Source organism: Lonchura striata, chromosome 5, assembly GCF_046129695.1.
Source record: "Lonchura striata isolate bLonStr1 chromosome 5, bLonStr1.mat, whole genome shotgun sequence".
Classification (NCBI taxonomy): Eukaryota; Metazoa; Chordata; class Aves; order Passeriformes; family Estrildidae; genus Lonchura; species Lonchura striata.
The window spans coordinates 22,133,411-22,155,748 of NC_134607.1; the positions used below are offsets into that span (position 1 = coordinate 22,133,411).

At 40.0% G+C, this 22,338-nt stretch overlaps 1 long non-coding RNA gene across 1 annotated transcript in view; it reads left to right on the plus strand.

Moving 5' to 3' along the window:
* LOC110483838 (uncharacterized) overlaps window positions 1-21,815 on the plus strand; it is a 52,752-nt gene extending 30,937 nt beyond the window's left edge. Inside the window, exons 2-3 of the long non-coding RNA XR_002467636.2 lie at window positions 19,845-19,907; window positions 21,764-21,815. This is a non-coding gene — a long non-coding RNA (uncharacterized LOC110483838). The remainder of the gene's footprint in view (window positions 1-19,844; window positions 19,908-21,763) is intronic.
* Window positions 21,816-22,338: the final 523 nt, after the last annotated feature.

Below are 22,338 nucleotides of genomic sequence, written 5' to 3' on the forward strand. Positions count from 1 at the left end.
TGTTTCACTGAGATTGTGATGGAGAAAGGAGTAATTGCAGAACAGCTCAGTCTTTGCCATGAAGACAGGGATGGGGAGAGTATATCTGATGAAACTCACTTAAAACCAAGTGACAAAGTTTTTTCCCCTGTAGAAAAGCAATTAATTACTGTGAAAGATTAAGCTAATTTTGTGCTGGAACAATCTGGAACAGCATATTGTAATCTGCTCTGTGTCAGCTGAGGTAGAGCTTCTCTCCATCAGAGCATATATTAGAATTTCAGTATATTTTCAATGTAAAGTGCTCTTTGGTAAGAGCCATCCTGTAGCTAAAGTACTGACTCCTTCAATGAAGAAGGTCTATTTTAGGGAAAATATCTCTTGGAAGTGTTCTTGTGAGCTGATGTGCCTCCTGTTTTCCTAAATTCAGAGAAGGAGAGAAATAAAATGAAGATAAATGTGAGCGAGATCATTACCAGAGTATTTGGACCTTAGAATTCCATCACTGATAGCTCCAACACTTGGTATCTTGGGCACCCTGTTATATAAACCCCTTCATAAGCTTCTCAAGACACATCTAATATTCATGTTTCTTACCCTCTCTAGTCTGTTTCTAGTCTCCTTGGTCCTGATTTCTGATCTACTTCAACTATCTATGATTACTTTTCTGTTAATATATGTTCCAGACAACCCTATGGGAAGAAGAAACTAGTTGCTGAATTTGTCTTTATGTTAGATTGTTAGCAGATAGACATGTTGGACAGCCTTCTTCTAAGGAGCATGATGACCATTTGACTTGGACACCTGAGTAAGATATAAAATACAGTGCCTTCTTCACTTGTTGCTTTTCACTTTCATGTCATATTTCATGGAGAAGGAGATTTCTAAAACAGGTTTTTAAAAAAGACCAAGTTTTGGCATATTAGGAACTTGAAGAATCACCAGGTAAAAACATGGGAGTTAATCATGATTCCATAAGATTACTTCATTGTTTCATTACTTCATTGTCCTTTCCTCTACCATTACAATGTTGGGCTTTTTTTCTTTAATATACTGTGCTTACAAATATTGCTTTTTCCTTATTACTTTCTAATTTTTTTCAACCCATCCACAATTCAAGATTTATTGCAAGGACAGGACTTCACTCTTCCTGTTCCTCATTATTTATAAGAGAATTGCAAGTAACATATAACTGTCCCCTCTCCAAGCTTATTTCTCTCTTCTAATGGAGCTGACCTTCAAGGCTGAGCAAGCTTCTCAGTACTGATTTGAAATCAGATCTCTCCTTTTTCAGGGGGGCTGTCCTTGGCAGTTCTGGGTGCAACACCTGTAAAATGACCCCTGCTGTTGTGACACAAATCCTTACATTGCTCTACAGCATTATTTCATGCCTGAAAGATTCGTGCATGGAGCGTTCAGCTCGCTCCTTGCTTTGTGAGTGACCATTCACAAACATACTGTGAGAGCTGGTGGTGCTGCACCTTCTTACCACTTGTCATTGTACTACTTAAAGAAGAGGGCTTGCAAACCAGCCCACACTGCTGCAAGCCATGTCACAGGGCTTCTACTTTAGAATCCACCCTGCTGTTCTGCCACCCCACACAAAATAATGCTGTTGGTTGTTCTGAGTTTGACAGAGGATTAGCTTTGCAGGAGAAATAGCTTTATGCTCTCAACAGTTGTTTCCAACATCAGCAATGAATTCTAATGCTCTGTCTGTATCTCAGCTTTCTACTGATATTTCAGAATCACAATTTAACTCATCTGAAAAGGAATAGAGGGTTTTTTGTTAGTTTTTTTGGGTTTTTTAAGTTTTTCAAAGTAATTCTTCTATGGTTCTTTTAATAGATAGGCTTATAATGATAGCATCATTTTTTATTACTGCAACATAAAGAGGAGGCAATACATTAAAGTGATAAAGTTCATAGTATCACTTGAACTAATGAGTATCTCTCTGGCCAGAAAGAAGCAGAGGGAAAGATTTCCCTAAGAGGTCCTTTGTTCATTTCAGTAACCCAGCTGTCACTCACTGCTTGGAACATGCTAATGCAGAGAGATGAAGCCAGAAGTTGCTGTGGGCAAAAGTGAAATCCAAGCAGAAGGACTGAGCAAATTCATGCTGTGTGGGATTTGCCAGGCTGAGGAGTCACAACCCAGGGAGGTAGGGTCCCTGCAGAAGCTGCTTTTTAAGAAGCAGAAGTGCAGCACTCTGCCCTGACACAGACACATTGCTCTACAGTACCTGTATTTTCTTCTAGCCAAGCCCTGAAATTCATTCTGGAGGAATTGCATGAAGGGGACCATGCAGGAAAAGCCACCTGCAGTGTGTACCTACAATACCCTGACAGCACGGGCACAGAGCCCCCGAGTACTACAACTGACACATGAAGGACAAAGATCTGCACAAAGAAGTGCCAGGAGCTGGACTTCCAAGTCTTTATTAGGCTCCCAAAATAAAAGTCTGCAGTTTTTCAGAAGAGTTCAGCACTGGGGAGACCACATTCAGAGTCTCGCTCTTAAGTGTAGTTACAATTAAGCAGGATATGCAGCTCCCATACTAGGAAGCCCAGATTAGCATAACCACATGCAAATTTTCACACAGCACAGAAAAGAACCAATTTCAGAGTATAAAGTTAGGTTTTTAATAGCTTTTTTCATCCTCATAATAAAAATCAAGTTGGCCCTGTGAGCAGTATGGCTAACAAAGCCTGGGTTTTCACTGACTTGTGTCTCGTGACTCAATTTACAGTAATTTTAGAATATGAAACCTCCAGCTGAAGTCTTTGTTGCCCTAGAGGGCATGGATAAGGGTGTGCTTCTTTGCACAGGGCTCACATGGCAGATTTGCTCATAGGCAACCCTGAAAAGATCTTTCCGAGTATGTATTTTGGTGAAGCTTGAATGATCAAACCATAACTGAGACCTCTTTTTCAAAGTAAGATGCGTTTAAAGAAAATGGCTCTGGATTTTTTTGTGTGTGAATGGATTGACAGAGTGATCTGAGACATTTCTTTTATTTAACAAAGGAGGCCAAAGATTGATGCAAGTTTCTTTGCAAGTTAATATTGGATAATAGTAATAGCCACTGTCAAGTACCAATGATTATAATTTATTACTCCATTTAGATTGTCTGTAGAAATATCCCTCTTAAGCCAAAGGACAAGTACTCTACTTTTCTCCTCTACTCCAATCACCAGCCTATATATATTTTCTTCAGTGACCATGTAACAGGAGGCTCCTTGTGCAACTTTCACAGTTAAGAGAGATCACAAAGACAGAAAACTTCATCCAGAAACATTAAGTTACATAAAAATTCAAATGTTCTCTTTTCCCAATGTGTGCTCCAACAGAATCTGGGGTTACACATACAATTTGTCGGGTTCTGTGACCAGCACTGACTGCCTGCTCCCAGCACCCTGGAACACTTGCAACTGTGCCTTTTGCTGCAATGTTCTGATCCATATTACTGTGACAATTCTTTCACTGTCTGTCCAGCTTGTTTAAGCAAATTCTGTTTGGATAATTAAAAACACAGTCCAGAAGTCATGTTAATAGCTTTTCTGAACAGCTACACATAGAAGTTTCTTCCCCTGATGACAAATAGCAAACAGGAGTCCAAAGTAGTATTAAGCTTCTGGCACTCACCCTGTAATTCTGAAAAGTAATTTTTCATAACACCCAGCATGTTCGAAGAACCTTCAATTACAATATATAGTGCAATAAATAATAGCTTATGTCTACTTATACAAATAAAGAACATAAAGTGAAAACCCCCGAAGTGTTCCATGTTTCCTAATGGAAGAAAATACAGCTGCCTGTTCTGTTCAATCTTTTCTCACATCCCTCCCCGTTGGCTACTTGCACCTTGTCAGAAACTTCAGCTTTCTGTCTCTGGAGCCAGCACTGTCTCTATGCTGCCTGTTCATACAGGACCTAGGTATTTATCAGAGCCTCCAGCTGCTGCCACAATATAAGTAATTTTATCAGCCTAATGTTTTATTTATTTGCACTTAACGTTCCTATTTAAAGGGGAGAGAATGTGGGAATATTAATGGAAAAGTTGGGGGCAGGGAGCTGAAATGAGTTATTAAAAGTTTCACCACTTGAGCTTTTAAGCTTCTCCATCTGAAGCTGGTCGGTTTGATGTGAATGCATGCATATCTCTCATGCAAATTGTCCCAGAGGCAGCTATTTTGGGCAGAGCGTATATTCATTGTGGTGTCACAAAAGGTCGATTAGGTCTGCCGAAATTCCTGGTTGATGCTGATTGACTGTGAGCGACATTTAAGTCTTTCAGATTTCCTTATCTAGCCCATTCTCTGCAGGCTGAACATGGACGTGCACCTTATGCAATCTCACAACAGACACCCTGAGCTGCAGATTTAGGAGTTTTTTAATTATCTGTGTGTAAGGAGGGAAAGAAACTGTGATGATTTCCTTTTCGTGCTGAGGGGAGTTCTTTTCAGCCTGCTGCAGGAAGTGACACAGGACCCATGAGATGAGTAAATAGGGCTCTTCTCCCGAGCTGAGAAAATTGAACAGATTTTCCTCAAATGTTCTCACAAAAATACACCTGTCGGCCAACAATGAAGTGGAAAAGCATCTTCACCTGAAAACCCAGCTTGTCATGGAGAAGGCTAACCAAGTGAAAAGAGAGGGGTGAAATCGAAACTCCTTTGAATCCTGAAATCTGCTTCTGACTTCACATGAACCCTGCAATTTCTACCCTGCACTGCCAGTTACTCTGGCGCTGTGCGCCTTTACTTTGCTAATCTACTTTGCAAAACGACCAATTTCCCCTTCATCTTGCTTAAAAGAAGAAACTTAATTTTTGCAAAGTTTTGCAAAGAGAAGTGATGGTCTGCTTGAAAACTACACATTTTGGAAAATAGGTTTCTAAAGAAAATATGAAGTGCTGCAGCCTGAGGCATAGATACAGATGCATATACATATATAAAGAGGTGAAGGGAAAGGAACACGATTTTCTTTCTACTCTTCACTTTCTCTGTAGATTTCTCCAGGCTTGACAGGCTTGCTGGGTCTAGCCACAGAAAAATTTGGGTTAATATTTGCTTCTGTGCAGATGCTTGAAGATGCAGATGAAAAGGCTTCCAGCAATGAACATATTAAAAGTGGATGGAAGGACCTCAAATCCTTTCTGCTGGACTTCCCACACACTTCTTTTGTGTGAAGAATGTGGTCATCTGTGGCTGTGTAATTTCTAATATCTCAAACAATGCATGGAATGATAAGCACCTATTGGTTCTAGTGATTGGCAACTTTTGGCAGGCGTTTAAGAGATTTTTAAACAACCCTTAATCCCTCACAGCTGTGACTGAATGCAGACCAAAAGAATTGGCATTCCCTCTGCATCCTTTGACTTTAAATATAATCACTTGGTGGCAGTGATAGTGTACATTGTCTTTAACAGTGGAGGAAATGAGCTTTAATTTTACAAAGTGATTGCATCTTGGCTTTCAGAGATGCCTAATGCAAGCCTATTCAACACATGCCCCAGTCCCTGGGCACAGAGCAGCACTATAAGCAGCAGAACCATTCCATGAGCTGCATCTGTAACTATCCCCTTGAACAGCTAAAATGTAGCTGATAGCTTTGGCCCGAATGCTCAGGAGACGTGGTATTTCTAACAGTGCTTGTTCTCACTTTGTCCAACATTACACGTGTGTGTGAAACCAGGCTCTGCTGTGGGACTTGGTAGTGGAGCATGCACTGGAAATGGGGGAATAGCATGTTCACCTGAAGTCTGTCATGGGCCCCAATGCTTTATCCCTACTGTCATTACAGCCCCTTCCTTTTTCCTCCTGTTCATAAAACTTCCTTGCTTTGGGATTTTGAGTATGTATGTATATATTTGGCTTTCTTAAGTCAGGGGGCCAAGAGGGTTACCAGAAGACTACACAGACACAAGAACCTTTATCAGAGTAAGAAGACAGTAAATATGATCATTACACAGTCAGTTCATTTTCATTTATTTGTAATACCTCAAGGCAATAACTGCTTTGATGGGACTATTTTAAAATCATTACCTTACTATATTCTATATTGCATGCATTCAATTTCTCACTAAAGATTAAACAACCCATTTGAAGGAAAATATCTTTTTATTAAAGTCACATTTAAAAAAAACAGGTACTGAGCTTTTGAGGAATTAAATATTTACATTGATATGGAAGAACTGGAATAGAAGGAAGCATCTTTTCTTTCAGGCACTGAAAATGATTTAGAGAATATCCTCTGTACTGTAAAAGAAACAAGCTCTTTCTCTCCCACATGATTTCTTCTCCTCACACATACATTGCACCCTCAGCCAGTGACCAGGAGAGACCACAAATATAACTTAGCCACATGAGCTTTTCCCTATTAACTTTTACAATTGAATATGCAAAACAACTAAGTGCAAACATTTGTTGACTGGTTAAAAGAAACAAGTCAGAAAACAAAACGCATCACATCATTTTGCATATTCACCATACCAAAACAGCTAGTACAAGGCACAGTTGCTGGCAAAACAACTTGGACTGACTGTGCAAGGAGTTGTCCCCTGTGGAATTGTGACCTCATGCCATGCCAGAGAGAGCTGCATCCTCACAGCACCCCTGGAGCAGCCTGGTACATAGGGGTACACAGGTGTGTGGCCTCTTGGGGGGCTTTTGCATCAGCACTAGCAGGTTATAGGGAGGGATAAGGTTACACCTAAACACTCAAGCATTTGTAGCCTCCAAAGGAAAAGGGAAACTTGCATGTCCTTTGTGTGATGAGGGATCCTACTGGCAGATGTGTAGTTTGAAAATTTGGACTAGTTGTGAAAAGATGCTGCAAAATTGGGTTTGCATAGTAGTATTTTTTAAATGCCTGATATTATTTACCCATTGTATTGCTGATATTGATCCTGAATATATAATTGACTGGCAGTAATTTACATGTCATTAAGTAAAACAACACAGTACCAAGCTACTTTAGTACTGCCAAGAACTGTCACAGTACCAAGCTACTTTAAACAACGTTAATGGCGTAGTTTTTCCCTTCAATACCCATTATACAGTGGTCCATTTTTGCAGAGAGATGTAAGCTATAACCATGCACTGGATCTCACAGCTGCCTGATGTTCCATCGGAGTCAGGCAGACTGGAGACAGGTGGCAGGTGAAAGCAGTGACATGAGTCCTGGCCACATTCTCTGGCCCCAACCCCAGCTCTGGCTATACCACAGGTACCTTGGCAGCTGCCAGCACTTCCAATCTTGTCTAGCTCCTAAAGGATTTGAACTCTGTCCAATCCTTTTGGTCACAGCAAGAAAGCTTTTCCAAGGCCTCTTGATTTCTGTGTGAGTGTCACCTCATGACCCTGAATGATGTCCCCAGAAGGCAGCCTCTTCTTCTCACTTCAGCTGTGAGCAATGTTTGTGCTGGGAACTTGAGTTGCCCCTTAGCTTGCTGAGTCCCTGATGTACTTAGGGGTTTCAGTATCTCCAAGTGCTTGCACAAGCTATTTCCATTGCCATCTCTGGATGCTCTGTTGGATGAGGATGTGATGCCAAGTCACATTATGTCCAGAGAGATATGAAAAGACAGGTTGTAATATACAGTGTCACTTCTTTCTTTATATTACCCAGTCTTAGCTCTGGCAATTAGTGCTCCAGCTCAGAGATTCAAACTTCCCTTTAGAGCCACTGGGAAAACCACACTTTGTGAACTTTGTGAGAGGGAACCTTTCCTTTCTCACCTCTGGAGGCCTTCTTCGTACTTTCAAGAGCTTAAAGGAAAGGCAGGACCTCCTAGCAGGTTCAATGGTCCTGTAATATCTTTGGAGCCTCCTGCTCCCAAGAAATGTTTCATCCCAATCAGCATCCTGGCAGAGGAAGGGATAGGACATGGCATGCTCCCTGTGGCAGAAATCCCTACATCACAGTTCTACCAAAACCCTTGTGGAGAAACTGGGAGTGACAAAGCTTCCTCCCCTGAACAGCAGGTAGCTGATGGCAAAACTTCCTCCTCCTTGAAATGAAAGCAGCACATATTCTACTTGCCACTATGCTCCCAAAACTAAGGGCATCCGTGAGATCAAAAAAATTACTGGGAAAACCATTTCATAAAAGCTGCTCGTAGGTCTGCAGCCAATCATTCCAGAGGCAGGTACTATGATCAGGATCTCACAGCAGCCACCCACACTCTTTCATCTAATTTTCCCTGATTTAATATCCCTTCCCTCCACAGTCCTGAAACAGTACGACCTTCTTAACTGCTGTGATTTCCCTAATGTTTTTATCTTTTTCAACTTCTCTGACTGTTCTTGGTCTCCCTCTGGAGATGAATTTGGGACATTTTATTTCCCAGAAATGGTGAGTCGCCACATTTGAAACAGAATTGGGTTCTTGTCTGCAGCAGCTTGTCCCCCTGCCTAAGGCACCATGCGGGAAGAAGGAAGACTGTCCCTCCTTTCCTGCCATGCTTTGTATTCACCACCCTTACCAAAAAGTCATTGCAGGGTTCACAGTCAAGGCTGATGATTTCACAAGAGATCTCAAGCCCTATTTCAAGCCTTTTTTTTATTTTAAAGAACACCATTCTGTTTTATCTTCCTGCCTTATGGTAGACCAATAAGTACTTTTGTCCTTAAAAGTACTTAGGCACAAGCTGTGCAAGGATAATAAACTATAACTACAGTCTCATGGACAGCTGTAGCCATTTATATGGGAAAGAAAGAACCAACAACCACAAAATAAATGCCAAACCAAATAAAATGACACTGATCTTGGTAGCTCTATCTGTGAAGGGTCTCATTAGTATGGCTGATCAATGATGATTTCAGAATTCAAGACCAGTAGTAGGGTCAATTTTCTTCTCTGTTGATGTTGTCACTTGATGGGCTTTCTACTCAGAGCATGCATTGTCATGAAAAGCTTTTCTTTGCATCTAGCCTATGCTAAGAGATTTGTTGTTTTATACTGACCCACATTACCCATTTCAATCCAAAACCTTTCAACCCTCCAGTCTTATGTTTAGAAGCACCACTGAAGCTGATACAACTACTTGGATGCAGACCTACTCTTTGATCTTGGCATTTCAGAAGCCCTGGGCGGAGCTGTGCTCTTTGCACAAAAATTAGTAGCCAACAGAGGCAGAGAATTGCAATTCTGATCCTAGGTCTTGCTTGAATGCAGAATAGGGGAAGGGAGTTATAGACAGATCCCTGAAAATATTTTATTGTCACTGGCTTTGCTGGGACTACAGTGGACACGATACATAGCACAAGAATATTTTAACTGAGGTTGGATCAAATCTCTTAAGATTCTCTCTCACCAATAAATTTTTATTCTTCATAGTTAGTCCTAGAAGTGATTTATTCTGAAAGCAAAGGTGGGCTTATCTGCAAAGCAAGAAAATTACTCCGTCCGACACTTTGTTATGCAAACACAATTGCATAGGAAGCACTTCAATATTGCAGTGAGGGGGCATAATTCCTGCTGGGTGCTGATCATTTATGGCTTTGAAATTAATTTTGGCATATTTGCCCTTGGGACCACTCATGCACTTGAATTTAGCAAAGTGCCCTTAGCACATACCTGGATTGGGATCAAAATTCTTACCATAAGTAGGGCATGAGGTGGTTCATCTTTAAAACTAAATTAAAATGTTGATATGTGTAACCTTCAGTATGTCCCTCCAGATGAAAATGACTCAGTATTACCCCAGTAGATAAATCTCCTTGGAAAGTTCATGCATAAACTGTATATAAAGGAAAATAGCTTCTAATTATGCAAAGATATTAACAACCATCCCATTCTGATTGTAATGAGGATAATTTGCATTATTCCCAAACAAAAAGCTTCACTAGAAGAGTTATGGCTGTTATGCACTTTGCTACAGTCCAGCTAGTGATCAGAAAACCATTATCTTGCTTTCTTTACAGGCATTCTACTGCTCAAAAAAGTCAGAATGGCTGAAGATGAATGGTTTGCAATCTGCCACCATGTGCCCCATCACTACATAACCCTCCATCATTTACCATCACAGTTTCTTAATTTGTTTTTCCTTTGTAAGCTTTCTGCTGTTCTTTGTTTGGTTCTGAAAGAAGCACACCATTGGACTTCATTTACAGGTTTTTCCCAAAGATGTTGTAAAGGACTCTGAATGGACTATAATCAGAGGATTATTTTGGTTATGTCAGAGGATGGTCAAATTTTGTACCAGTATTATGTGGTGAAGCACAATACTATATCTATTAGACTCAGAGTGATCAACCCAAACCATTTGAATTACGAAATGCATAGAGGATATAATCTAGGGAGAGTTCATGTATGGAAGCTGGTGTTTAGCAACATGGTTTATGAGCCTGTATGGGATGTATATACACACTGCCTAATAAATACTCTCTGAGTGCCATGAGCTGAAGTTTCAAAGCAGCCTCAGAGAGTCATGCATCTAACTCCCTTATGTCTTTGAAACCCCAGACACAATATTCTAGAAATTGGAAACGGGCTTGAATAGTAATTACAAGCATATTTTCAAACTGGGAGAGTGAAAAAAAAACCTGGATTCTGGGCATTGTAAATTGAGGAAGGAGAGAATAATGAACTGTGTCTTTTGGAGCTAAAGGACCAATATACTCCTGTGGCCTTGAAAGTTTATATGAATTATCTAGCAATCGTTCTGTGTGCTTGTAGCAGTGTTTTCTTTGCAGAAAGAAAAATCCTTTCATGGTTTTATAGTTTATTTCCTTTATGAAAATTAAAACTGGATAAAGGGCAGAGGGAAAGAAATGCAGCTGGTGGGTATGTGGGTTTCTTCTTGTTGTTTTGTATGAACTGAGTATTTCGCATTAGGCTGTTTCCATATTAGGAGCCATGATGAGGGATAATGAGAGACATGGTGAATAAACAAAAGAAGGGACATTCTCTGCTAATGTTAATTGGCATCATTAATGAAAATCAGCACAGAAACAGTGGTTTTCACTACCTGAGAATCTCATCCAGAGTGCTTAAATCTCTTCTAGCAAAGTAAACCAAATTAGTGCAAGGATTGTGTCTCTTATGATCAGGTAGCATTTGGCTGAAAATTGCAAGCTTTATTGTAAATATTTATAATTAAATTAACTGGAATTAACCAGGACTGTGTCTGTACAGGTATAAAGAGAAATATCTGACCTTAGTTTCCTGTTAAATTATGTATTCCACTATATCTAGCCATTTAAGTGTCAGCAACTTCAGAGCTTATTTTACTGTCTACAGTTTTGTATTTTTCAGTAGAGATGTGCTATGGCAGTCCTAAACACAGGTATGTGGAACTTCTTTGTACACTGTCAGTAGTAATCACATCCAAAAGGTAGCTTCTATGTCTGAGGAAGAATTCCTGGGCTACATACTAATTGCAGAGCCCACAACACTGAAATCCTGGTCTATCAACATAATTTCAAAAACCCAGGGAGGCTACTTGAGTTTTCATTGATGATAACAAAGAAACAAATACCAGCGTAAGCTATTTGGATTTGTTTATTGTGCTCAGCTGCAATTTCCAGGGGAATATAACTTCTGATTGAAGTGTTGCCTGTGTTTGGGCAGTTGATCCATGATGCATTCTGCATGGATTCTCTACTGTCCAGTAAAATGTTGACTTCTCTTGCTGTTTTTCTTACATTTATGGCTCTCAAAATCTCTTCTTCCTAGGCAGTTATTTGCATTAAAAATTAAGAACTTAATTATACCCTATGTCTCTTTCATTTTTATTAGATTGGATTGAAACCAGGCAGCAGGTTAGACAGTCATTGAGGGAGGGATTTGAAGTCACACAGACAGAATGACTATGTGCATTCTGTGTACGTAAGAGAAAAGAATAAAATAAAGAATTTTCCTATTTGGCAGCTAAAACTACAATCATTCTGTCATCCTTCAGCATTCTTTCCACTCATCTTCCCTCCTCATAAGTTTGCTGGCCCTTCTCCTCTAATTCTTCATTTCACCATTGGAACTCCTTCTCCCTGTTCCTACCCCTACTTTTCTCTTGGGAATATCTTTCTTATCCTTCCCTCCCTTAAGGTTTGTATCTCAGCAGAGTGGCTTCTGCTCTGGTGTTACAATCTAGAAAACAAAGCAACAGGAATTTTGCTTTGAAATTAGAAGCTTGCCTAAACACATCGAACACGTTCAGCAGGAACACTTTTCACTCCCCCCTTGCCGATATACATTTGGTTCTCTTAATTGTTCATCTCTATTCAAAGCAATTTCCTTGGCACACACATTTTCATTAAATGTAATGAAGGAAGGACAATTTAGCATCCTACCTGTGACAACTCACTGATTCAGATCATGATGGCCTATTGTGAATACTTGGGCTTCAGTCAAGATTTTGATTAGTGAGAAGAAATAACCTCTGCATAATTAAGACTGTAGCAAGAATTTATTTATTCTGAGAAAGTTTAATTTAAAAGTCCATTAATTAGATAATATATGAAGACACCTCCAAAACACTCACTGACAGAATTTCTGAGAATTTACAGTTTCTCTCACTTCATATTCTGAAAAGTTTGTCACGTGTATAGTCTCCAGAAGGGGGGTAATTTATTTCTGGGTACACTGCAAGAAAAGCAGAGAAACAGCTTGTAAAGTAGGGAGCTTGAAATTTTTTATGTCAATCATATCTGGAACAATATGAAATAATTCTTGCTCTTCTGTCATGCAAAAGCTCATGAATGGTTTGGCCTAGAAACTTCAAATATGATTTATTCAAAAGGACTTCATCCATCCCACTCTACATAAAAAGAGGAGAGGGTTGGTGAACTTGGAAGCTATCCCCTAGAAATCTGGAAACAGCAGAGCTGCCTGATGGGATCTGAAATAGCTTATTGAGTTTGCCACTGACACTATGGGGTTCTGTAGTCACAAAATATGAGAACAGACAGCAACAGTCTGTATTGCTGTTGGAGAGGGAGCTTGGCTTCCTTGCAGCCAGCTGTTCTTTTAGTCATTGGCCAGCACCAAGTCTGTATTAGTCCCTTATTACATAGGGACTATTAATAATCACCATGGCACACAAACTACACTGGTGCACGGAGCTTCTGATTCTCTGACCCCTCTGTTGCCCCACCATGCTATGAGACACACAATCATTTTCTCATTTGTTCTTGTTGGTTTCCCAGTCTCATTTCATCAAGGGAGCACTTAAGTGACATTTAGGAGTGAAGAAAAGGAGGTTTTCATTATGATGCATCTTCTACCATCACCATGTTTACATCATCTGTCTTGAAAAGCTCACTGAGTAAAGCAAACAGCATAGAAGTGATAACAAGCAACTGTGGCTTTAGCAAGAAGGAATACATGAAAAAAAATTCCAAAAAGTAGCTGCAGATAATTACAGAACTTTATGCTGTAGGCTGCATATGTGAATTTCATGAGATGGTTATTAGAAACACATTCATTATAACAGAAAACTTCATTCACTTACTTTTGTGAGCCTACATTGAAAATTTCAAAAGCACATGTTACACAAAAAAGCTTTCTAAAAATATCTGTGGTTGAGGACAGTGTTAAAGCAAAATTTACTCCCTTCCCACTTAAAAAAACCCAGTAGAAGAATGTTATACCCATAAAGCTAGGTCTCCACATAAGTAAATAGAAACTTGTTATATGTATCCCAGCTCATTAGCATTTCAAATAGTCCTTTAAATTAATTAATTTAAATATTAATAGTACCTGTGTATGAGGTGGATAACTCATCTCAATGGCTGAAACCAATGGTCAGAAATTGCATCACAAAATGTTTGAGGTTTTTTTAGCAGAAATATGGGACCTTGTAAGAATACCCACATCTGATTCTGGGAGTATGTCAGGGGTGTGTATGAAATATCTTTAAACCTGGCTGCTCTTGCATTTTGCTTGAGTAGCCTGATGTGATATTTCGTGCTGTAGTTGGTCTCCTTTTGTCATTATCTAATTCACAAAAGAAGTTTGCTCCCACTCTTTCACAACCACAGATAGATAAGAGATGTGGCTCAAGCAGTGAATTTCATACGTAGAAGCTGGGGACATTAGGAATCTAAACCAGTTCTCAGATGACTTGCAAAAATGGTATCTATTGTTTGGCTTTGTGCCAAAATACTTTGGTCTTTGACTTTGTTTTCTCCTAAAGAAAAACATGGACTTTTCCCCCTTTGCACTTCTACAAGAAATTCTTGACACATCCAGAATATAAACAAGTCCCGTGAACATAAGCTAAATGATTAAGAGATGAGACGCAGAAAGAAGTTTTCCAAAGCCTTTCTTTTAATGTGAGTTTTGAATAGAAGACAAAACATCAGCAACCTTCACAGAATCACAGAATCTGCTGAGTTGGAAGGGACCCACAAGGATCATCAAGTCCAGCTCCTGGCCCTGAAGCAGGACCATCCCCAAGAGTTACACCATGTGCCTGAGCATATTGTCCAAATGCTTTGTGAACTTTTTTGGGCTTGATGCTGTGACCACTTCCCTGGGGAGCCTTTCCAGGGCCCAACCACCCCCTGGTGAAAAACCTTTTCCTGATATCCAACCCAAACCTTCCCTCACACAACTTCAGGCCATTCCCTGGCTTCTGTCACTGATCACCAGAGAGAAGAGATCAGTATCTGCACCTCCTCTTCCCCTCATGAGGAAGTTGTACTGCAGTGAGGTCTCCCCTCAGCCTCCCCAGACCAACTGATCTCAGCCAGCCTCACATGGCTTCCCCTCAAGGCCCTTCACCATATTTGTGGCACTATTCTGGATGGTCTCTGATAATTTAATGTCTTTCTTGTGGCACCCAAAACTGCCCCCAGCCCTCGAGGTGAGGCTGCCCCAGTTTAGAGCAGGACAATCCCCTCCCTTGCCCAGCTGGTGATGCTGTGCCTGATGCCCCCCAGGACAGGGTCAGCCCTCCTGGCTGCCAGGGCACTGCTGGCTCTTGTTCAGCGTGCCATGGACCAGAACCCCCAGCTCCCTTTCCATGGTCCTGCTCTCCAGCATCACATTTCCCAGTCTGTCTGTACATCCAAGATTGTCCCATCCCAGGAGCAGAATCCACCACTTTCCATTGCTGAACTTCATACACCTGGTGATTCCTCAGCCCTCTGATTTATCAAGGTCTCTCTGCAGGGCCTTCCTGCTTTCAATGGAGGCAACAGCTCCTGCCAGCTCTGTATCATCTGTGAACTTGCTTAGTATTCCTTCCAGTTCTGCATCCAAGTAATTTGTGAAGATTTTGAAGAGCACAGGGCTGAGAATGGAGCCCTGTGGAACCCCACTAATAACACGTCCCCAGTCTGATGTCACCCCATTCACTACAACCTTTGGTTCCTGATTTTTGCACCCTACTCAATTTTTTAGCTGTTGAACATTGCCCTTAAATAAACTAAATCACAGTTATATTTTTGTAGTCTTCAGTGAAAAAGGGAGGTAGTTGTGCTTTTCTGTCCTGCTTACTGGTTCCATGAATCTGCTGGTGTGCAGGTATATTTTGAAAGCTTTGAATTATACACTGATTGTTAAATGAGAAGACAGCCAATATTGAGTATAGTAGCTGTAAGTGTTATTCGGAGTAGTTAATCACTCCTTTTGCATTGATATTATATATTTTTGTCCCACTTAGTGTCAACTGATACAAACCAGCATCCATGACACTGAATTACTGAGAAATAATTTGGTAGTGAATTAGTATAAATTTTCTTTACAAGGAAAGTGATTATTTCTGTTACACATTAAGCTTTTAAAAATGTTCTTAATACTAGATAAAATCTCACTATGTATGTTTCAGGAAAAGCTTGACTGTCAGGAGTGTGTTTTCATTTCTGGAGACTGACATGTCAGATTCTTGTGCCCTAGGCAGTAACTTGCAATTTTTCTGTAACAGATTTTTTCTGGGTTTACAATGAAATAGCTGCTTACTATGTCTTCTAAATCTATCTTCTATTTCTTGAAAACTTGAAAACAATAATTAAATTATTTCTTTTTACTCTGCAGAGATGTCAGGGGGTAGGCTTAACATTCATTTATTTCTACAAAGTAGTGATGGTGAATATTACATGTAAGTATGTATTTGTGCAGTAGCTCTCAGTCTGAAGCCTGTGAGTCTGGTCTATTTTTAGGTGTATAAGCAACTCTTATGTTCCCTGTACCAGAGACATTAACTATATTTGTTAGGGACCAGAGATCCATAGCCTGAAAAGCACTGTGTCCAAGGAAACAAATGTGCAGAAGTTGCCATCTGTAGGTCTAAATGGCTTAATATAAACTGCTTGAGGATGCAACCAAAAACCAGGGTGAAATCTCATGCATTCTCCCTTTTCTTCTGCTACCCACTAGTTTGCCTCACTCTCTGCTTTCATTCAAGGAGTCCAATAAAACCAAGCAAAATATCTTCTCTCCACTATTCCAAAGGACCATGCCCTTATCTTTCCTAATATCCCTCATAAATTCCATCTTCTGCTATGGGATATATTTGAATAGAGAGCTCAGATTTTCTTCTTTCTCTCAATTTTGTACTATCCACCTCCAGGTGGAAATACCTCCATTATGTCTGTAAACAGCCAGCATATGATTAAAGCCATCACAATATGAAATAGCAATGCTTATCACAGCTGCTGAAAAGATAGCTTCTTCATGCTTTTAGTAGCCAGTTTAGTCCTTGACAGTAACTTATTTTCATTTTGTTCCTTCTGTTGCCTTGAAGTCTTAGGACTAACCTTGGATTTTAGGGGGAAGATGACATCAGTACCAAAATGAACCTTTTGCTTACTTTGTAATTCCCACAGGCAAAAGATATATGAAATATTTCTCACAAATGGCCTGAACCCAAGTGTCTCCACAGCAACTTGCTGTGCTGGGTAGTCCTGTTCAACTGGCTCTTTTGCTTCTACCTTCCCATGGAGCAGGCAGGCAGGTGGATGCTTCCATTTTTCTTCATTGAGAGAGGCTTTCAGGCCCCTGCTGTCTTCAGAAGAAAAGTCAGAGATCCTGAAACAAGTTTTCATGAGGACAAAAATTCACCTAGACACCTGGTTCCCCCTGAGGGCCACAGCTGGTCTCTGTAATGAGTGTTTGAATATGTTGTATGTGTACCTATGATTTCCAAGAGTTCATGTGTTCTTCGTGTTTGTCTTCTCAAGGAACTGAGCTGGTTTTCCTGATGCATGAAAACAGATAGTGACATACTACTCTTTCCTTAGATAAACACGCATACATGAGAAAAGACAGAGGGAATAGAAATAGATAAACAAATGCACAAAAATGGTAAGCATAAATATTGCAGATGTAGATAGGGGAAAAATATATGGCAGGCAGATCTCTAGAGAAACAGATGGATAGCCCAGAGCAATAAGCAGTAGCTGTCTATGAAAGATAGGCAAATGCAGTGGTAAATGACTCGTGACTCTTCAAAATTTAATTTGCCATGAAAGCCCATCATGAATGATGCAAAGGCAATACCAAGTAGAAAACTAGGTTTTCTTCTTAACCTATGGGATGGAAAGTTATCTGACGGGTTACAATAAGCAAACATGAATGCAGATACGCAAAGATATCTCAGCACTTGACAGTTCTAAAAGTTTATTGTCAAACCAAATTAGCAGAAATCTGCCACGTATGGGCAGGCAGAACAGCAGGCAAGATGCTAAAATGTCTGCAGTGAAATCATTGCCTTTCATGGCATTGTTACCACCATTTCCTTCCCCTTGACCTCCATTCACTAGTTCATAAGATATTAAGATGTCAGCAGTCAAAAGCAACTGCTGGGAAAGTTTGAAACCACCTTATTTACTACTTAGTGCCCTTCCTACTTAATTTGCTGGCACCTGTCAGTTGTGGTGTGCCTGAGAAAAGGGTAAGGACCTTTTTTTTTCCTCTGTAGAGCTTAAAGAACACTTTTAAGCACTATTCCCAGACTCTGATAAGCAGACTACAGTTGAGGTTGTAACAAACATGTGGAATCAAGATAAAGTAACCAGAGAAGTCTGACTTTGATATGCTTGTGGAGTGCCTCTAGGGAAGAGTGATGTAAAGAATTGTACAGTTACATGTAAGTGCTGGTCTTCAGAGACCTCCTTGCCCTCAGTTTGAAACCCCTGCTCTCTATTCACCTTATAATATTTTAGTTTGGGTAGATGAAAACCTATAATGTGCAAGTTTCCCACAATAGGAGATGTGAACTCTTTTGTGCACAAGATAACTTAATCTTCCCTCAAGGTGATGCCTCCTGATTCAGCTACCAGCTCCTCCTTTTTGGTCATTCTGCCTCACATGTGGTTAGTGTGTTAGAGCTTTGCTAGATTGTCCCATTTAAATGTTTTTAAGTTAAATATACATTTCTATGTGCACAGTGCTCAGCCCTTGTTGGTAATATACAAAAAACTGTGAGGTCAAGTCACACTTCCGAGTGGGAAATCCCACAGCTCTTCAGACAATATTATCCCTCTCTGTCCTTATTCCACTGCATGCCATCAGGCCAGCTTACAGAGATCCCCCCTCCTCTTAGCATTTAGTCTTGCCTGATGTCCTCAGGGAAGCAAGGAATTAAATTGAATGGATTTCTAAAAGAAAATCAAGGGAGCCCTCCTGCTGGAGCTGAATAAAGTTGAGACAGCTCTGGCAGCTGCATGTCTTCACTTTGCAGGGAGCTGTCAGTAAGCTCTTTAAAGTTGGGGAACTTATGCAGGGAAAACAATTGTGTGTGTCACTTGTAATCTACGTGCGCAAATTGCACCATGTTGAAAGCAAGAAAATTCATTTTTATTTATATAAATAGATCTGGTAGATTTCATTAAGATTAGGTCAGACTGTGGAGTTATCACATAGGCTTGTTTGCACTTTTTGTTAATCTTCATTTGCAAATGCTGATTAGTGCCACAAAACTCTCTTGCTGTTTATTGTAAAAGCCTTCTCTTCTTCCTGTCAGAAAGTCTCAGGAGGAGGGAGAAGGGAGGGAGGAAGAGAAAGAAGGGGACTTCAAAGCCAGTAGCCAGAACCAGAAAAAACATGAAAGTGGATTTACTTGAATCAGGAAAGGAGGAAGGAAGGACAAGAGAGAGAAACTCTTGTGCTGTCTTAACATCCTGGATGGAGCAGGCCCAAGCAAGACCTCCTGATGATGAAAGAGTGGTGCAAGAACAGTGCAGATCAGTGGGTCAAAGCACGAGGGACATAGAAACTACTGGAACTGGGCAAGTGGCACTTCTCCTCTGCTTTCCAGTTCATGCAGTTCTTACATCACTCTAACAGTAATATACAAATCTGTCCTGGTGGCCCATCAGATGATGTTGTCTGCCTGTTATTTGCAGTTTGCTCTTCTCCCATCCTCTCCAGAAAGAAATGGTGAATACTGAGTACACTGTGCTATTTTGAAATATTTCTATTGGGTCACTAAGTTTTGTGCTTTACATAGACTGACATCTACACCGCCGCAATCAGCTAGACCTCAGATTTTAAGAAAAGGTTTATAATAGATACCACTCTGTAATGGGTACTTGTTCATAGTGCTAACTCCTCAGGTAAATCTGGGGCTCTGGGATGAAAAGACAGAGAGATGGAAGGCTGTGTGAAAAGGAGGAAGAAACAGAATGGAAAATCCAAAAAAGTGTGAGGGGTATTGAGGAAGGAGTTCAAGTAGGGCCATGACTGATGCTGGAGAGGTCAGTACATGTGTATGCACAGTACAAGTGCATGCAAGTGCCCTCACACCAGGGCTGAAACTCAACCCTTGCCCAGACAAACTTACCTATATTTTTTTCATTGTGTTTTGTTCTAGCCTATGCTTCATGCCATGATGTATCAGAATCCCGTAAGAATCACAAACAGAAAAATCCTCTCTCTTTTTTTTGTTTTTTTAGCAATCCTTTTCTTTCCCACAGATACTCCTTCATATCTTCATTTAAATACTGACTGCTCTTCCAACTGTTTCCCAGCAGGATCTGGTAAGTAGGTCAGGTTTTTTAGCACCTAATTCTTTTACCAAATACTGAACAAATACATGAAGGTATTCAAAGTACAAGAGGGGTGTGGATTTGCATAGTCAGCACTCAGGTTCCCCCAAGCCTCATTCTAGAATAATGGCCCTGGATTGCTCTTCAGTGACAGAACCCATTACTGCATGGAGGAAAAATAAAACTGCTTTCCAAAGATCCCAAGGGTAGAGACTGTGGGAAGCATGTGCAACATTTTTTCAAAGAATGTATTCACAGCATTTTTTTTTCTTTTATGAGTAATATGCTAGAAGAAATTGTAAGTAACAATACAAAATTAAATTTTGTGAATGTGCTGAGGGGTAATCCTTAGAGAAACCTTATCTATCTTGAGTATTCAAACACATCAAATTGCTGGGCATGATGGCAATTACTGCACTGCATATATTCAATTTGCTCTTGTATATACAATATTATCTTCCGTAAGGAATGGCAAACTGCAGAACGTATTTCAGTAAACACTATTCTGAGTAAACAGAAATGTCTTGAGTGTGCACTTCTGTGCATAATAATATACCAATGAAATACTGCTCTGACAGAGCTGTTGAGTGTCAGGGAAATCACATTCTGTGAGAACTTCTTCAGTGTTAGAAGGTTCTTCTTCACAGACTGGGAGACACACTCTCTAGTAGTTCTGATGTTTCCTAACCTAGGGTGAGAATGCTTTTGTTCAGGTAAATTAAAGAAAAAATGAAAGCAGTTCCATTATCCTTGTAGAGACTATGCTACAAGTTCAGAGACAGCCCAATCCACCCATATATACCCATACTGAGGCATGTATACATATGCACTTGTCTGTGTGTGTATATATATATACACACACACATATATATATAGGACTAAAATCCCGTGTCCCCTTATATTTCAGATTAATGTCCCAACATGCTGAAGGTTGTGTAAGCCCCAATAGCCCCCATTATTTGTGTGACTTATTACAGGAGCATATTGTTGGCTATCAACCAAATACACCCATCAAGCTGGATATGATCTGCTATATTAGCATTGGAGAAGCTGCAGAGGAGAACCAGCATTCAGGCCTGGAGCAGAACAGGAATATTTTGTATAAATTCTTGTCAGAACATGCTGATTCATCAGAATGAAGCTTTTTGCAGAAAAAGGCTAGCTCCTCTGGCATTTTCCTTTGGCATAACATGTCGTCTTCTTTTCAATTAAAATGTTTTATTTAAGAGGTCAAGATGGCCTTTCTGGTTTAGAGCAGAAAGTAAATTATAGTTTAAAAATGGGGAAAATTACACATCTATTTAAAAATGCAGTATTTTGAAAAGTTCAGGAGAGATCCATTCACTCATCCAAGTGACACATGGAAAACTCAAATACCAGCATCTGTCTCACATGAGGTGGGATTCTTTGTAACCACTATCACCAATTTGCATTATGTTATTCAAATTCTTTTCTTACTCAACTGCACATGGCTCTCTAGTCTGTAGTACTCTGTGTTTTAGCAGGACACCTTCCTCTCAGCAGAAGTTCTGCACTGTATGGAGTGATTTTTCCAGCACTAATTCAAGAGCATAAGCATTAAATGGTACCCAAGTATTAAGGAAAGAAAACACATGTTTGTTTTCTTGAACATACAAGAATGTGCAAGAATACGCACATATATCTTTGGTTGCTTGTCTTTTTCTCTTGGCTTCCTCCTCTCCTGCACCTCATGGATGTTATGTTGAAAGGTTTTTATAGAAAATTCTCTACCAGTACAGATTAGTTAAACTTCATTGTAATCAAGACATCTGCAGTTCTTTATATCAGTAAAGAAATTGTTCTGGTTTATGATTTTTGTTTTAAAGGTTTGTCTTCCTACTGCTGCTATCCAGGCTTCCCAGCGTGAAACCACTCCCCTTGATCTTTTTGATGCTGCTTCACTGTGGAGGCCAGAAAGCCAAGGATTCAGTCATGGAAGAGATGCTAGTTTTAATTTTTAATTGTAGTGAAGGGAACTGAGAACACCTGCAAAGTCAGGAGTGCAGTGTGTGAGAGGTGCAATTCCAGCTAAGGTGGATTGAGGAGGTGTAGTATGACATTTCCAGCAGACAGAATAGCCTTCATCTGAAGAGACAATAACTTCTTGACACACTCTAACTCAATCACTTATGATTATCTGACTCTACCCTTGAGCAATAAGGATAAAAGGCTCTTCTTAAATTGATTTAAAGTCTACATAAAAAGGTTGCACCAGTTCAGTTAAATTAATTTAAAACCTGATTATTTAAATCAGCACCACTTCTGTGTGCAGACAAGATCTAAGTGTTATGCTTTGTGGATGTAGCAAGTCCTACTGAAGGTACTGAAATGGCCAATTTTCCTCACATTCACCCTCCCCTGGGACTGAGAAAGGGGTTATAAAAGATTGAAATTTGGCTTT